The following is a 13,906-nucleotide window of genomic DNA, read 5'->3' as shown; positions in this document are numbered from 1 at the left end:
TCTTCTTTGTTTAGGGCCAGTGATTGTGAAGCAGCTCCTCTTGAGGAATAGTGGAAAGCTGTGTGAGGGTCACTAACACATACTGTTAATATCTAAAACCAAATGTAATAACTCTTGTACAATTGATACCCCCTAATTTTTATATTTATTATTTTTAATTGAGGTATAATTTACATGGAATATGCAAGTGTAAAATGTACAGTTTAGTGAATTTATACATATCCATACATATATCTGGGCTTCCCAGGTGGCACAATGGTAAAGAATCCACCTGCCAATGCAGAAGACCGAGGTTTGTTCCCTGGGTTGGGAATATCCTCTGGAGAAGGAAGTGGCACCCCACTCCAGTAGACCTACCTGGAAAATTCCATGGACAGAGGAGCCTGGCAGGCTACACTCCATGGGGTTGCAAACAGCTGGACACAACTGGGCACGCATATACCTACGTAACCATCCAGTGAGAGAACATTTTCAGCACTCCAGTAGGCTTTCGTGTGCTTCTTCCCAATCAATAATCCTCATTCACTACTACCCAGTTGCAAGAAATTAGTTTTGCCTATTTTGAACATGTATTACTGAAATCATATAGTAACCACTTGTGTCTGTTTTTTCTGAACATTAATTTTAGAGTCATTCATTTGGTTGCATGTATTAACAGCTTGTTCTTTTCCTTTTCTAAAATAATTGGGGGAAGGAGTAGTTCATGTTTATTAGTCTGTATAATGACTTAATGTTCTGTTTGAACATTCTTGAACGTATTTGTTTTGGTATGCATAGATATGCATTTTCTCGGGCATATACCCAGAGTGGAATTTCTGGGTCACAGAGTATTCACATGTAGTAATAACTAAAATGCCCATCATCTGAGGAATGCAGTTATGTCCATACAATCCATACAATGCACAAAGAAGCGCTCTGCCTCCAATGAAGTGATTCACAAGAAATTACAAGGCTTCTTTCATCAGAGGACAGGTCTCGGGACTTCCCTGGTGGTCCAATGGTAAAGAATCCGCCTGCAATGCAGGGGACACCAGTTTCATCCCTGGTCTGGGAGGATACCACATGCCTTGGGGCAACTAAGCCCCTGTATCACAACTACTGAAACCTGCACGCCTAGAGCCCAGGGCTCCACAACAACAGAAGCCACTGCAATGAGAAGCCCTTGAGCCCCTCTCCCCAGGAGAGGAGCCCCTGCTGGCCACAGCTAGAGAAAGTCTGCACATAGCAACAAACACCCAGCACAGTCATAAATAAATAAATAAATAAATAAATAGTATCTTTTTAAAGTTACCAAGAAGAAATCTTATAAATTCTCATCAAAAGAAAAATTAATTTTTAATTATCTGTGGTGATTTATGTTAACTAGACTTACTGTGGTGATCATTTTCCAATATATACAAATAAACATTATGTTCTACACCTGAAACTAATATTATATGTCAATTACACCTCAATACAATTTTTGCATAAATATATGATTTTTTCCCTTGATCAATCTACTCAAGATGAATAATAATTATATTACACCACTTGAGCAACACCCTTAGGGGTCAATCAAGTAAACAAGGCTGTTCTGCCCAGACTGCTCTGCTTTGTGACCTTGCTACCTCTCTTGCTATCAGCCTGTCAGTGATCCCTTCTTGATGTATGTAATTCCCTCTTCCTTCTGTGCTTCTACTCTGTGGAAGATTAACAACAACAACAACAAACAAGCAAGCTTGTTGGAAATGCATATAAAATAGAACACAAAGGCTTTAAGACTGAATGTCTAAAGTACGCAACTTTGGGGTACACAGATCCCAAGGTATCTGTTCTGGTTTGTGTGTTAGTCCTCAGCTTTGATGCAGAGAGCTGGTGCTTGTTAGGAAAAATGACACCATGTGCAGCTTTACTACAACATGGATAAAATCTTCAACAAATTAATTTATAACTCTAATGTACATGAATGTTAACATATTCTACATAGATTTTGTGAAAAAATGATACATTTAGCCTTCTCTGTTCTGAAATATGAGTATTTTAGAGTAGAATAAAACTGTAGAAAGATAATTACATTTTCATTGATGTGTAAATTTTCTGCCGTACATAAAACTAATGCATCTAGCAAGCTACAGAGGATGATGTATTATATTTCCGATAATAATCTAGTTTCATGAAAATGTTTGTAGTATTTACATATAATAAGCTAGAAGTAACCAAAGTCCAGTTATGGGAGTCCACCTGAAAAAGCAGAATAGCCATTAAATTTACAACTATGAAAATCACATAGGAATTTAATAAATTTAAAAAAAAGTAGAATCTCAAAAGTATATCCAACTTTGTTTACACCAAAGTACATATATGTATGGAGAAGGAAATGGCAATCCACTCCAGTATTTTTGCCTGGAGAATCTCATAGACAGAGGAGGCTGGCAGGCTACAGTCCATGGGGTCGCAAGGGTCAGACACGATTTAGCAACTAAAGCACCACCACCACCACCACCACATATATGCATATGAGAGAATATGTATATATACACAATTACACACAACTGAGCAAAGAGTTGCTCTAATTTTCTGTGATGTTACCATTCTGTCTACAAAAATAAAGCCCAAATAAACAAAATCCAAACAAGCTTCAAGACTGGAATGATCATTAACTTCTTTATAGGCTGGATGTTCAAATCCCAACAATCTAATTATTATTTAGATTCATCCATCTCTGAAGTAGTTTATATCAATAATATAAAATAGAAACAGAAGCATAACAACCACACACACACACAAAAACTGTTAACTTTTAGTTTCACAGTACAAGCATCAGCTTAAACTACCTGCAAAAACCTTTTAATCAAAGAAACATTTAGAATTATTTAAATCACAAGGCATTTACTGTTTCAGCTTTCTATCATTCAAACTGGAGAACTCCTGTATTTATCCTTTAGATATCAGCACCACTAGATTAAAATCGATCACTCTGTGTTTTTTTTTTTAAACAATACAGAAAAATGATCAGAAGTTCTAATTAATTTATCATCTCTGGTGGGGGTGGAAAACATGACACGCAATTACTTCCAAGTTTTTCTTTTCTCTTTTATTGCCAACAAGACAAAGTCCAAAATCTGTACTGTGACCCACAGCCAATCAAAATCAGGCTCCCACTGCACCTTATCCAGATAAAAGGCTAAAGGTAGAGTAAGGAACACCGTTAATAATATCCTCCACAGTGATTTTATTCTAAATTTCAAAAATATACTTTGCAAAATTAAAATGAAAAATTATTAATCAATTAGCCAATGCTTTCCCTCCTTCAGTTCAGTTCAGCTCAGTTGCTCAGACATGTCTGACTCTTTGCAACCCCATAGACTGCAGAACACCACGCCTCCCTGTCCATCACCAACTCCCACAGTTTACCCAAACCCATGTCTATTGAGTTGGTGATGCGATCCAACCATCTCATCCTCTGTCGTCCCCTTTTCCTCCCGCTCTCAATCTTTCCCAGCATCAGGTTCTTTTCAAATGAGTCAGCTCTTTGCATCAGGTGGCCCAAGTATTGGAGCTTCAGCTTCAACATTAGTCCTTCCAATGAGCACCCAGGACTAATCTCCTTTAGGATGGACTGGTTGGATCTCCTTGCAGTCCAAGGGACTCTCAAGAGTCTTCTCCAACACCACAGTTCAAAAGCACCAATTCTTTGGCATTCAACTTTCTTTATAGTCCAACTCTCACATCCATACATGACCACTGGAAAAGCCATAGCCTTGACTAGACAGACCTTTGTTGGCAAAGTAATGTCTCTGCTTTTTAATAAGCTGTCTAGGTTGGTGATAATTTTTCTCCCAAGGAACAAGCATTTTTTAATTTCATGGCTGCAGTCACCATCTGCAGTGATTTTGGAGCCCCCAAAATAAAGTCAGCCACTGTTTCCCCATTGATGTGCCATGAAGTGATGGGACCAGATGCCATGATCTTAGTTTTCTGAATTTTGAGCTTTAAGCCAACTTTTTCACTCTCCTCTTTCACTTTCATCAAGAGGCTGTTTAGTTCTTCGCTTTCTGCCATGAGGGTGGTGGCATCTGCATATGTGAGGTAATTAATATTTCTCCCGGCAATCTTGATTCCAGCTTGTGCTTCTTCCAGTCCAGCGTTTCTCATGATGTGCTCTGCATATAAGTTAAATGAGCAGGGTGACAATATACAGCCTTGACGTACTCCTTTCCCAATTTGGAGCCAGTCTGTTGTTCCATGTCCAGTTCTAACGGTTGCTTCCTGACCTGCATACAGATTTCTCAGGAGGCAGGTCAGATGGTCTGGTATTCCTATCTCTTTCAGAATTTTCCACAGTTTGTGGTGGTCCACACCAGTCAAAGGCTTTGGCATAGTCAATAAAGCAGAAATAGATGTTTTTCTGGAACTCTCTTGTTTTTTTGATGATCCAGCGGATATTGGCAATTTGATCTTTGGTTCCTCTGCCTTTTCTAAAACCAGCTTGAACATCTGGAAGTTCATGGTTTACTTACTGATGAAGCCTGGCCTGGAGAATTTTGAGCATCATTTTACTAGCATGTGAGATGAATGCAATTGTGCAGTAGTTTGAGCATTCTTTGGCATTGCCTTTCTTTGGGACTGGAATGAAACTGATCTTTTCCAGTCCTGTGGCCACTTGATGAGTTTTCCAAATGTGCTGGCATATTGAGTGAAGCACTTTCACAGCATCATGTTTCAGGATTTGAAATAGCTCAACTAGAATTCCATCACCTCCACTAGCTTTGTTCGTAGTGATGCTTCCTAAGGCCCACTTGACTTCCCATTCCAGGATGTCTGGCTCTAGGTGAGTGATCACACCATCATGATTATCTGAGTCGTGAAGATCTTTTTTGTACAGTTCTTCTCTGTATTCTTGTATTTTGTACAGTTCTTCTGTGTATTCTTCTGTGTACTCTTCTTAATATCTTCTGCTTCTGTTAGGTCCATACATACCATTTCTGCCCTTTATTGAGCCCACCTTTGCATGAAATGTTCCCTTAGCATCTCTAATTTTCTTAAAGAGATCTCTAGTCTTTCTCATTCTATTGTTTCCTTCTATTTCTTTGCATTGATCACTGAGGAAGGCTTTCTTATCTCTCGTTGTTATTCTTTGGAATTCTGCTTTCAAATTTCCCTCCTTACCTCTCAGAAAATCCCTGAAGAATAAAGTTGGTCCAACATAGAAACTATATAGTGATACCTGAAGAAAAGATAACTGGCTATCATTTTATACCTTTTATTTCTTTTCTTGGTAGAAGTACAATTAAACTGAATGTCAGTGATTATCACCTTTGGAATTAGGAATTAATTCTTATGTCTTTTTAAACCTTATACTTTTTAAGCATGTAATATTTCAACTGTACACTTAACCACTACGTGGTGAAACTACATGACACATATCGTCTGGGATGTCCCAGATGTGGGCTCTAGTTCCAACTCTGTGACAAGCTGGTTTATCTTACCTTGACCAAATCACTTAATTTCAAATTTCTTTTATTTTTAAAATGATGTAGTTTAGAATAGACAATGCCAAAGTTCCTTAGAGGTCTTAGATCCTTCTTAAGCTTTGTTGCTCTGGACTTTTATTCACTTATTTGTTTTTGGCTTCACTGCGTCTTCGTTGTTGCACATGGACTTTCTCTCGTTGCAGCAAGTGGGGGCTCCTCTTTGCTGTGGTGTGTGGGCCTTTCACTGTGGCGGCATCTCTTGTGGAGTATGGGCTTCAGTGTGCACAAGCTTTAGTACTTGCAGCGTTCGGGCTCCAGTAGTTGGGCTCTAGTGCAAGGGCTTAGTATCTGTGGCACATGGGCTTAGTTGCCCTGCAGCGGGTGGAGCCCTCCCAGACCAGGGATCAAACCTGTGCAGGCAGGTGGATTTTTAACCAATGGAACACCAGGGAAGTCCGATCTGGACTTCGTATGTCTATTAAATCAGTCTAAGTTATGAGCCTTTGGGGGCAAATACCACTCTTATCTCACAGCAAACTCACAGCCATCTTTTTCACATAAGTGTTGACAATCTAGTTGTCAGACTTAAAATGTAGAGTAGGATTCTTGAATCAAAGTAAGATTTTTTGTTCAATTCATTGCTTATTCGATTTAATGTTAAATCTTGATTCTATTAACCAGCCACTGTATTAGCTGCCCCACCTCAAGCACTGTTATGTGAGGATTTCATTATTATGTTCTTTCAAGGATCTCCATAACATTCACAATTGAACTGAATGGAACCAAAATATAGAGCTTTATTGTTTAGCATCCGTGATGATAATGATTCAATTTTCTTTGGTGAGGTGGGCAAAACAACTACAAATCTCTATCTTATTAGCTAGCTCATATTTCTATGTCTTCTACTACTACTAAGTCGCTTCAGTCGTGTCCGACTCTGTGCGACCCCATAGACAGCAGCCCACCAGGCTCCCCCGTCCCTGGGATTCTCCAAGCAAGAGTACTGGAGTGGATTGCCATTTCCTTCTCCAATGCATGAAAGTGAAAAGTGAAAGGAAGTCGCTCAGTCGTGTCCGACTCTTAGCGACCCCATGGACTGCAGCCCACCAGGCTCCTCCATCCATGGGATTTTCCAGGCAAGAGTACTGGAGTGGGGTGTCATTGCCTTCTCCAATATGTCTTCTGGAATACTACAAAAAACTGTCATGTTCTTTCCTGAATAAAAATACATGATACGCAGAGACCTCTGGTTTAATATGACAGATAAAATTTAGGCATTTCACCCTATGCCTTTCCAAAAGCCCAATGAAATGCCAAAAGGAAGAAAACAGAACAACTAAAATAGGTGGGAAAAAAGCAGACTAGAGATGTCAACATTTTGGAAGTGAGAAGTAAATAAATAGCCAAAATAGTAACCGACTTAGTAGATCTGAGAAAGCTAACATGTATGTACTGCAGAATAATTTAATGTTAAGATTACCTAATCATATTGACAGAAATTTTACAGTTCTGTTGGTAACTTGAGGGGAAGAATTAATAAAAGGTATGTAGATAATGAAGAAAAATTTTTTAAAAAGTCAAATATCAGTACTTTTTAATTCTAAAGGAAGAAGGAATGCGAATGTACTAGAAAGGAAATACAGCAGTGCTCTCATAGCTCAGCTATGAATGCTATGTCCCAAACCATAACACTATAAATGCAGAAAAACGTTTTAACCAAATGTATGACATAAATATATTGGGAGAATGTGAGAAGTGTATATATGTGACTGGGGATGTTAAGTATGAGAAAAATCAATAAACAATATCTAATGTTGGAAAAATAATATCCAGAAAAAAGGAGGTATCTAGAGGACATTGTTTACACTTGATGTTAGCCAAAAACCTGAGAAGTGATAGAGGACATTGTTTAAAAAGTTGAAATGCTTAACTGTAGGGATTAAGCTTTTAAAATTGACACATGGTTATTTTCATTAAAATGATATTATAAAAAACATATATCTCCAGATTATCTCCAAAATATACAAGCAGCTCAATATCAAAAAACCAAACAACTCAATCAAAAAATAGGCAGAAGGCCTAAACAGACATTTCCCCAAAGAAAACAAACTGATGGTTAATAGACACATAAAAAACTAGTCAACATTCTCATTATTAGAGAAAGACAAATCAAAACCACAATGAGGTATCATCTCAAACCGGTGAGAATGGCCATTGTTAAAAAAAATCTACAAACAATAAATGCTGGAGAGGATGTGAAGAAGAGAGAAACCTCTTGCACTATTGGTGGGAATGTAAACTGATACAGCTACTATGGGGAACAGTATGGAGATTTCTTAAAAAACTAGGAATAAAACTACCATATGACCCAGCAATCCCATTACTGGCATATACCCTGAGAAAAATCACTATTCTAAAAGACACATGTACTCGAATATTCATTGCAACAATATTTACAATAGTCAGGATATGGAGGCAACCTAGATGTCCACCGACAGATGAATTGATAGAGAAGCTATGGTACACATATACAACGGAATATTATTCAGCCATAAAAAGCAACAAATTGGAGTCAGTTCTAGTGAGGTGGATGAACCCAGAGCCTGTTATATTGTGGAAAACAAATGATACAATTAGTTACATACTTATGAAGTGGGAACCTAAATAATTCTTTCTGAGGGGGAGAAAAATATTTTGTCAGACTTAGAACTTACTATAACACATACGCAAATGTACACACACAGATATTTCCAAAGAGATGAAGCACATGGGACAAATATTAACAACTGCTAAATCTAAGTATTATTATGTATACTCACTATCATATCCTTTTTAGTTTTTGTAAAAATTTGAAATTTTTCTTCATATAAGTTGAAAAAATAAAACAAAAATTTAAACAATGTTTTGTACTATATATACAAACCAAGTGCTCATTATGCATCAATCACTGTCTTAGGTGATTATATACATTATCTAAATTTTATCTCCACAACAAATCTGTAAGTAGATATTATTATTATCCTATTCTTATGGAGGAAAAAAAAGAAACTTGGAGAGGCAATCTGACTCCAGGACTCTCTTTAAACCACTTGAAGAAGAAAATAACAAGACTCTAAAACTTGTTTTGGGGACTAGTGGTCCAGTGGTTAAGACTCTGCCTTCCAACGCCAGGAGTGCAGGTTTGATCCCTAATCGGTGAACTAAGGTTCCACATGCCGCAGTGTGTGGCCAAAAATTAAAATAAATAAATAAATAAAACTTATTTTTAGTTTGTTGTACCCACAGACCCTAAAAACTTGCAAATTTATAGGGAAACTTAAACAATGTTGTAAAAGCACAAATAAAATCGCCCCTTACTGCCTGTGGGGAATTGGTTCTAGGACCTTCATGGATACTAAAATCTATAGCTGTGATGCTCAAGGCCCTTATCTATAATGGTATATATTATTTGCATATAACCACCTAGGTACGTCCTCTGTATACTAGATCTAGATGTCTAAACTACTTATTACATCCAGTACAATGTTGCTGCTGCTGCTGCTGCTAAGTCGCTTCAGTCGTGTCCGACTCTGTGCGACCCCAGAGATGGCAGCCCACCAGGTTCCCCCGTCCCTGGGATTCTCCAGGCAAGAACACTGGAGTGGGTTGCCACTGCCTTCTCCAATGCTATGCTATGCTAAGTCACTTCAGTCATTAATGCTATGCAAATAGTTGTAAATACAATGTAAATTCTATGTAAAATTCCACATGCACAGGGCAAATTCAAATTTTGCTTTTTGGAGCTTCACGGGACTATTTTTCCCCAGAATATTTTCCACCCCTGGTTGCTGGAATCCACGGAAGAGAGACCTGTAGACATGGAGGGCTGACTGTGTATCAGTTTTTCTGTTTTGCTGACTGGCTTGGTTCTGGGCTGATATAGGTTGTGTTTCATGTGTTCGAAATGCTAAGATTTCCTAAGAAACTATGACTATAAAACTAAACATTTGATTTTACAATGATTTTACTTTCACCTAGGAAAGAAATATTTTAAAATCTCGTTTTAGCTTAAGCCTATATTCTTTTACATGAATGCTTTCAAAAAATTTTAACACAACAGAACCATACCTTTTAAACAAAATCTTATTGAAACTCAATATAAAGGTAACAGAGAGACTTTTTCCTCTCTTACTTTTTCTTTCTCATTCTCTTGTAGGAAATTAAGGGCTCCAAGATTTTGTGGGGTGCAATATGAAACCAAATGCTTTATATAATATGCAACTGTAAACTGTAATGATCACAACTGCCACAAACAGAACTGACTGGTAATAGCTGAAGTTACAAATTTCAATTTAAGTTCATTAGTGATAGTTAAGTAATCCAGATAAGGAAAGAACAATATGCAGAGAAGTTGTCGTGTATACTCTATAGTCACAGAAATAAGTGTCTTATTTTAGAAGGGAAGAGTGTGTCACCCGAAAAGCTGATATACCCTTGGACAATTTACCTCTGTCAGAAACATCCTTCTGTTCTAACATACTTTTGCATATTTCACCAGAAACCAAAGATGAAAGAGAACAAAAAAGTCAATTCTTTGTGCCTCCATCTTCTTGTTTGTAAGAAAAAACATTTTTTAACAATATCCTACTTCACAAAGACAGTATAAAAATCATTAGTAACATTTATATGCCAGACTGTTTAGTCTAAAGGGTCTCCCATAAACACAGGTACATACCTATTACGAAAGGAAATCACCTATCTACTTATTTTTGCAACTAAGAAGGAAAAAAGGCTGTTATTTGTAGACCAGGGATATATATTTTCTAAGTCCTAGAGGAATACAATAATTTTTAACAAATGTTTACACGATTCTTTTCAGACCTGATTCAGCAAAAGACTCAAAACTAAAAAAAAAATCCACAAAACATTTCCCCATATTGTTTCACAGTGAATAAAAAAACAACCTGCAGATCTGTTTCCACTCCTGCATGTCCTCCTACCTTTTATCCACAATCATCCTTCATAAATCTTCCTTTCTCAAATCTTCAAAATTCCCCTTTCTATTGAGGCAATATACATAGGTAAGACTCCACAGAAATAATCTTTCCATTGAAAAATACACAAAGGGCACAAAGGATTAAAAGCAGAGATATAAATAAATGTGTAAATGTTTACCTTCACTCATGAACACATACAGATTTAACTAGATACCATTTTCCCCTGTCAGACTAGCATAGATGAAAAGATTCTCAGTAATGTTCAAGGTTTCTGAAGTAGAGAAACAAATACATACACATACTCACTCACACATACACACTCACATAGAAAGTTAAGGGAAATCAGGGAAATTATCTTTCTGGAGGGCAAACTGACAAATATGTATGTATTTCTGACATAGAAAGTACATTTCCAGGACTTATCCTAAGGAAATAATCGACCAAGTTTGGACTACAAAGATGTATTTATGACAAGCATCTATAAGGATGTTTACTATAGTATTATTTATCATTTAAGAATAGAAATAATTGATCTGTGTATTAAGACCGGCTTATAAACTACTGTAATGTGTAGACTGCGTCAGTCGTGCAGTCATGTCCAGCTCTTTGCAATCCCACGGACTGCAGCTGCCAGGGTCCTCTGCCAACAGAATTCTCCAGGCAAGAATACTGGAGTGGGTTGCCATTTCCTTCTCCAGGGGAATCTCCCCAACCCAGGGGTTGAACCTGGGTCTCCTGCATTGCAGGCAATTCTCTACCATCTGAGCCACCAGGGAAGTCCAATAAGACATTAAAAATGCATGATCTGTAAGCTGACACAAGAGTTCATGCTGTATTAAGTGATTAAAAACAAATTTATAGCACAGTTTGACTGAATTGCTAAAATATGTCCTGAAAAACATTTTTTAATTCTGGAAAATTAAATTAATTAAACACAATTAGTGGTTATCTTTGGAGATGCTTTTAAGTACAATTTTTAAAAAATTTTGGGCAACAGCAAGGTTTCTTTTTTAAACTATGCCTTTAAAGGCACATTTTTTGCTTTGCTTTTTATTGCTTTTTTTTTTTTCTCCTGGTTACAAAATACATACATTCATAAGAAAAGAAAAGAAAGGAAAAAAGGAGTCATCAGAAATATATAAACAGAAGTAAAAGACCAAAGGCTATAATAATTAGCTTCTTCTGTTTAACCATAGGGCACAAGGCTGTGCTTAACGCTCCAACCCTCTAGAAACTCTTCTCTTGACGTTTCAACTTCTCTGTTCTTGAGGTTCTCCCTCTTCTAGCATCCCTTAAATGCACCCCATTTCTCCCACTCACACAAGCTCTACATCATCTCATCACTCATGATTGCATGTTCATTAACACCTACACAGTGATGATTTCTTAATCCCTATCTGAAGCCTAAACTTTTCTGTCTCAGAGTCATATTTGTGCCTATGCGCTGCACACTCCTCAAAGTCAAAATATTCACCAAGTCTAACTATTTGCCTTCCCCACAGCCTACTCTGGTCCTGTGTTTCCTATCTCTGGTAAAGGTTTCCTCATTCACTTGGTCTTCCCAACCTCGCAAACTCAGCCATCTTTGACCCCTTCCCCTAATATAACTGGCAAACAAATCCTGCCTATAGTCTACTTCTAAAATCTCTCCCTAATTCACCCCTTCCTCTGCATCTCAGTGCCATTTTCAGAGCTAAGGCAGGCCCAGCCACCTCTGACCTGGACTACTTAGGTACCCAATATATGTCATACACATAGAAGGAATTAAGAATATGAATACATAGGAGAATATCAATAAAGCAAATTACTACCATCAAGCATATCTTAAAGGAGAGAGACGAAGGAACATAACTCAAAGTGACAAGTACTACAATGAGAGCAAAAATCCACAACCTCTTTACTATCCGATCTCATTTTATACTGGGAATTATCTTTCTAGAATACAAACCAGATAACGTCTGGTTTTATAAAGCCCTTGATGGTTCTACTCCACTGCCTACAGGATAAAGTCCATATGCTTTAATACCACGCAAACACTTCACAATCTGGTCCCAACCTATCTTACAGCCTCATCTATTACTTCCTTGCACTTCACATCCCACAGCCCCGTCAGGTGTAACTGTTGCTGCTCTGACACTACGCTAAACACGTTCACAGCACGTCGAGTTCACACGTGCTGCTGGTGGAGACTCCTTCCTTGCGCTCACCAGTGAAGTCCTATCCTACTCTCAATCAAATAACACGCTTCTGGGAAACCTTCAGTAACCTTCTCTGCCAGCGTAGTTTTTACACAATCTACTATAATACTTATCACTTTATGCTGTGATTTGTATTTCTCTTTCTACCACTAGCCTGTGAGATTCTTTTTTTTAAATTGTAGTTGATTTATAATATTATGTTTGTTTCAGGTATACAGCGAAGTGATTCAGTTATACATACATATAGACACTTTTTTCAGATTCTTTTCTTTCACAGGTTATTTCAAGATATTGAATAAAGTTCACTGTTCTATACAGTAAATCCTTATTGATTATTTTATATATAGTGGTGTATATATGTTAATCCCATACTCCTAACTTATCTTTTCCTCCAGATTGTGAGATTCGTGGGGACACCTTGTTATCCTCCGTATCTTTTCCAAAGACTAGCAAGATGGTAAATATTCAAGAAGTGTTTGTTAAATGGATGATATGGTGGAAACAGATTTACAGAGAACCAAAATACACTGAACATCACCTGTTTGGAGAGGGTTCTCTGTCTGGAATCCAAGAGTCTATCTAAACATTAAGGCCACCACCCACCATGACCCCCTCCTACCAGGAACCCAAAGATGCTCCTGTTCCTCCTGCCCCTCTGTTTCCTATTCAGCTGGCTGTCTTTCATCCATGCCACAAATAACAGCAGCAAATAATACAGATAGAATGCCCTGCCCTCCGAGGGGTTTATATTCAAGTATAAGGCGAGACAATTAACAGGTAAACATATATTAATAAAATAACTTAGGACAGGGATCAATGTGATGAATAAAGTGAAGCAGTCTGATGGGATAGAATGTGGCTGGGGAGAAACATACTATTTTAAATGGAGATGGAAAGAAGTCACAGCATGTTTCTCTGAGACAGTAACATGAAAGCTGAGGCCTGAGGAATGAGAAGCAATCAGCTAAGCAAAATTTTGAAGAAAGAATTCTGCAGACGTAAGGAATTGTAGGTGTAAAAGCTCTGAACCACGAACACAACTGATTATTTGAGGGACAGAAGGGACAGTGTAGCTAGAGAAAGAAATGAATTTGGAGAAGAAAGCATAGCCCTGTAATGGTTCTGGGTGGAGGCCTATCTGCACCTTCTTGAGTTCAGAATTTTCCAGTTTACACCTTCTGTTATCTGCAGAGTCCTCTACTTACTAATATCACAGAAAGAGGGCAATGGAATGGAGTATATAGCACCACCCTATTGTCAGGAAGATATCAAATGATTC

The 13,906-nt window shown here is 37.7% G+C and overlaps 1 protein-coding gene across 16 annotated transcripts in view; it reads right to left on the bottom strand.

The window, feature by feature from the left end:
- CSNK1G1 (casein kinase 1 gamma 1) overlaps window positions 1-13,906 on the bottom strand; it is a 153,291-nt gene that overhangs the window by 88,146 nt on the left and 51,239 nt on the right. The gene's annotated exons all lie outside the window — the stretch shown is intronic.

Source organism: Bubalus kerabau, chromosome 10 (assembly GCF_029407905.1).
Source record: "Bubalus kerabau isolate K-KA32 ecotype Philippines breed swamp buffalo chromosome 10, PCC_UOA_SB_1v2, whole genome shotgun sequence".
Classification (NCBI taxonomy): Eukaryota; Metazoa; Chordata; class Mammalia; order Artiodactyla; family Bovidae; genus Bubalus; species Bubalus kerabau.
This window is presented reverse-complemented; position numbering and strand designations above follow the sequence as displayed.